The sequence below is a fragment of the Nothoprocta perdicaria genome, unplaced genomic scaffold (assembly GCF_003342845.1).
Source record: "Nothoprocta perdicaria isolate Ctin4 unplaced genomic scaffold, notPer1 scaffold_375, whole genome shotgun sequence".
NCBI lineage: Eukaryota > Metazoa > Chordata > Aves > Tinamiformes > Tinamidae > Nothoprocta > Nothoprocta perdicaria.
This window is the reverse complement of record NW_020455616.1, coordinates 11,060-16,155: the sequence shown is the minus strand read 5'-3', so window position 1 is coordinate 16,155 and position 5,096 is coordinate 11,060.

The following is a 5,096-nucleotide window of genomic DNA, read 5'->3' as shown; positions in this document are numbered from 1 at the left end:
TTCCTCTTCCCCTAATAATTATGTCTCTCCAGCTAATATTTTTATTGCTTTTTCTCTAATAGTAGTCCATCTGTGGACTACTTATATGCTCCTTTCCCAGCTCAACCTGACCTGTACCTTACATGTTACCTGTACCTTACCTGTTCGGTTGCCAACCACCAGCAATTTATCTAACCCTGGTAGATGCCACCATTCTGATTTCTTCTCCCGCTCAGACTCAACATAACAGTCCTGAAGGCTGCATCCCGACGGGGAGACGAGGCTAATACACTAGCCAATAGGCCTCTGAAATGAAAGAATGACTATAAGTCAGTCAAATTATCCTATAAATATGCGGACAGCCCAAGAGCCCCTTGAGCTCTCCTGGCATGGAAGCGGGCTGCGCATCAGGATCTCCCCTTGAGCGGGCACGCCTCTCAAGGATACTCCTCGAGATTGAGAGATCCCTTTCCACAACAGATTTGTGGTAGGCAAATATAGCGCGCTCTCTTTCTTTAACTTTACTTTGTAACTGTGCACAAGAACCCTTAGTCATAAACCGCTGACCAGGTCTGGGACTAGGACTAGGACTAGGATTGGATCCAGCTGCATCCAGACTCCTCTCAGGAGGAGCCTGGAAAGCAAGGCGGTCCAATCTGAACCTCGTGACCCAACGGGAGGGTATCCCAAGCTAATTGTGTATTATCTTGAGCCTCCATGCAGTAAATTATAAGCGACCTTGCCATAGAATCTCGTGAAATCATTGTCCCTATTAATAAATCCTATTATTATTTCTTTCATACGAATGAAGTGAATTTTGGCCACCGCTTGTTCCGTGACAAATTGGCGTAGTCGGCAGGATGGCAAGTTGTATCACTAATTATTTATGCAGGCATGGAGTGAACCTGAGTCCCAGTTTCTCAGAAGAGCGGGCTCGTGATAACTGGCATGATTGAGCAGGAACAGGAACTGCAAGTGTTGCCAGTATATAACAGAGAGAGTGGAGAAAAGGAAGAAATTCAGGAGTGTGATTTGTTAATACTTTTAAAATATAGAGAAAACTGTAATGCTTTAAGTGAAACAACAATTTATGATCCATCCGCGTGGGATGCGTTAGGGGTAGTTATCTGGGATAAAGGAATGCAAGGTGATGTAAACGCTGCCTCAATGATGTGCCCATGGAGCGTGCACTATGAAGCATTAGGAAAGTACGTAGGAATTTCAGATGTTGTGGTGCCAGCAACTGTCCCCCTCCCACTGCGGGACAAAGTTCTGTTTTCATTCTGATAGGAGAGGATGCCTTGCCGAGGGCTCCCCCAAGGGCACCTTCTGTGGTATATGGGCCCGAGGTTGGCTTACCACCCAACCTGATCCAGATCAAAGCACGGATCAAGATGTGGAATACGCTGTGGCTTGTGTGGATCTGCCTGACAGTCCCCCAGATCCAGGACCTGTAGACCCTGAACAAGAACCAGATCTGTTTCTGCCTGATCTGCGCGGCTGGTGCGCTGAGGTACACCAAGAAGCCAGGAAAGCAGGAGATGTAGAAGTGCTATCTGCTTTCCTAGTCATGTATTCGTGTAATCAGGCTCTGCAATATCAGCCTTTAGAGTACAGCATAACACAGGAACTCCGAAAGCCAGTGTTTAGAGAATGGGCTGACAGCTCCTTTTGCCATGAACTTACTGGAGAACATAGCAGAGTTCCACTGGTTAGTGCCACATGACCGGGAGCTGATCAACAAAATGATACTGACTCCCATGCAGTATATGATCCTCCTGATGAAACGCAGGCACAGTGCAGAGAAAGAGCCCAAGGCCAGAAGCTGACGGAATGGCTGCTTTGTTATCTCCTCCGTCTGCCTTCTGCGGCCATGAGGGGTATCCTCCTCCTCCCTGGCACAGGGAAGCGGTGGAAGCAGCAGCAAGGTCATTAAAGCAGCTGCTAACGTGCTTCTCCTCCCCTCCTTCTCCTTCCCCTTCCCGCACAGAGCAAAAATCGCATGTCTGACGAATCAAATAGCCTTCTATGATGGGATGACTGGCCAGCTCGACGAGGGGAGAGCTCTTGATGTTGTCTTCCTTGACTTCAGCAAGCTTTTGACACTGTCCCCCATAATATCCTCATAGGAAAGCTCCCGGAGTGTGGTCTGGACGAGTGCACAGTGAAGTAGATTGCGAATTGACTGGATGGCAGAGCTCAGAGGGTGGTAATAAATGGGGCTGAGTCCAGTTGGAGGCCTGTGGCTGATGGTGTCCCCCAGGGGTGAGTACCGGGCCTGGTGCTGTTCAACCTGTTCATCAATGATCTGGACGAGGGCACTGAGTGCACCCTGAGCAAGTTTGCTGATGGTACCAAGCTGGGTGGAGAGGCCAACACTCCAGAAGGCTGTGCTGCCATCCAGAGGGACCTGGACAGACTGGAGAGTTGGGCAGAGAGGAACCTCATGAGGTTCAATAAGGACAAGTGCAGGGTCCTGCACCTGGGGAGGAATAACCCAAGGGAGGTGATTCTGCCCCTCTACTCAGCTCTGGTGAGGCCGCACCTGGAGTASTGTGTGCAGTTCTGGGCTCCCCAGTATAAGAGGGACGTGGAGCTTCTAGAGAGGGTCCAGAGAAGGGCAACCAAGATGATTAAGGGAATGGAACATCTCTTGTATGAGGAGAGACTGAGTGAGYTGGGCCTGTTTAGCCTGGAGAAGAGAAGGCTGAGAGGGGATCTGATTAATATGTGTAAATACATGAAGGGGGAACGTAGGGAGGAAGGAGCCAAGCTCTTCTCAGTGGTGGCCAGTGAAAAGACAAGGGGCAATGGGTGTAAGTTGCAACACAGGAAGTTCCATCTCCAGGTGAGGAGGATCTTCTTTACTGTGAGCCCCGGAAACACAAAAGCCCTGGAACAGGCTGCCCAGGGAGGTTCTGGAGTCTCCTTCTCTGGAGGTCTTCAAAACCCACCTGGATGCCACCCTGTGCCATGTGCTCTRGGTGTCCCTGCTGGAGCAGGAAAGTTGGACTAGATGATCTCTAGAGGTCCCTTCCAACCATACCCATTCTGTGATTCCGTGATTCTGTGATTTCTTTCATACAAGTGAAGTGAATTTTGTCACTCACCCCCACAACCACCAACACTCGTTCCGTCACAAATTGGTGTAGTTGGCAGGATGGCAAGTAGTATCACTATTTATGGAGGCATGGGGTGAACCCAAGTTCCAACTTCCCAGAAAAGTGTGCTTGGGGTAATTGGCATGATTGGGAAGCTGTGAAAGAACATTTAAAGTCGGCTAAAGGTTCCTTAAAGGATGGTAAAGGAAAATGTATCATTTGTAAGATGTTGGGAACTTGTTTGGAAGCTGCAAAACAAGAACGTAAAGAAAAGAATAAAACAGAACAGGATCTTAGAGAAGAAATAGAAGGGAAGAAAAACACTGAATTGCTGTTATCCTTCAAGATCCAGCAATTAAAAAAACAATTACAAGAAATTGGGAGTCTACAGTGCGTGTTCTTCACACAGTCCCTGCACTCCCTGATTCAAAAATTACTCATGTATCACAATTCCCAATTTCTGCTGCAGCATGGAGTGGCATTTCTGAAGTCATAGCTTATCTCCAAAACCCACTCCCTATTATAACTCACCTATCTGGCCTGTTCGGAAACCAGACAGAAGGTGGCGACTGACAATTGATTATCGGAGCCTGAATGCTAATATTGCCTCATTAACACCTGCTGTACAAAATATTGCAAAGCTAATAGCTACCTTACAAGCACCTGTACACCCATGGATGGCAACACTAGTTGTAAATGACATGTTTTTCATGGTTGCCTTACAAGAGAAGGATAGGGAGAAATTTGCTTTCACGTGGAATGGCACACAATACACATTCAATCGACTCCAGCAAGGGTATAAACATTCACCCACTATTGCACATGCTGCACTGGCTGAACTTTTGCAGTCTCACTACCACAGGATGTGAAATTGTACCAATACATAGATGACATCCTAATTGGGGGTGATTCTCCCCAAAAGGTTGGGAAAGCAGCCAAAGCAGGGTGGCAAATACTACGTGAAGCTGACATTGAGGTACCACCTGAAAAATGCCAGGGACCAAGCAAAGAAGTCAAATTCTCAGGTACTTGGTGGGTAGTGACAGTGCAGTGATTCCTCCAGATACCTTAAGGAAAACTGACGAGCTGCAAATGCCGCAATCAAGGAAAGAATTACAACAATTAATGGGAACTTTAGGATATTGGAGAAGTATGTACCTGGATTTTCTATTATTGCTTGTCCATTACATTCACTCTTAAGGAAAGGCAGACCTTGGAAGTGGGAACTAGAACATAAAGAGGCAGTTAAAACCCTGACTGAAGAATTAAAAGCATATCAGTCACTGGGACCAGTGCACCCCCACGACCCTATTATAGCTGAATGGGGTTTTGCTGAACATGCTACCTACTGTAACCTATTCCAAACTGGCCCTGATGGACCAAGAAGACCTTTATTGTTTAGCTCGGCTTCATTTAAAGAAACGGAACAACATTATTCTGAATGGGAGAAAGGACTTTCATCCTTGGTTCAAGCAGTTAAACAGGTTAAGAAAATAYACAAAYRACAACCTGTGCAAAYTAGAGGACCATTTAATTTGCTAGAAGCAATGCTAAAGGGACTGCTCCCGCAGAAGGAATTGCACAAAAACCCACTATCAGAAAGTGGTATGCCTACCTAACAGGAACTGCAGAAAATATGCAATTAACTGAAGGGCATACTAAGGTTTCCAAATTGCAGACGCCTGTAAATACAGATGCATTAGCATTACAACAACCTTTTAAACCTTCACCAATTCTGAATGCACCACCCCTCATTGATGGTGCACCAGCAGAAAACATTTGGTTTACAGATGCTTCAGCAAAAAGAGTAAATGGTAAATGGCTATATAAGGCTGTTGCATTAAATATTACCACTGATGAAGAAGTAATAGAAGAAGATGAAGACAGTGCACAAGTAGGAGAGTTAAGAGCAGTAGTTTTAGCTGCACAAAATGAAGCAAGAGTTATATATGCAGACTGTTATGCTGTTTGGGCTGGTGCCACRCAATGGCTTTGTCAATGGGAAACCCTTAACTG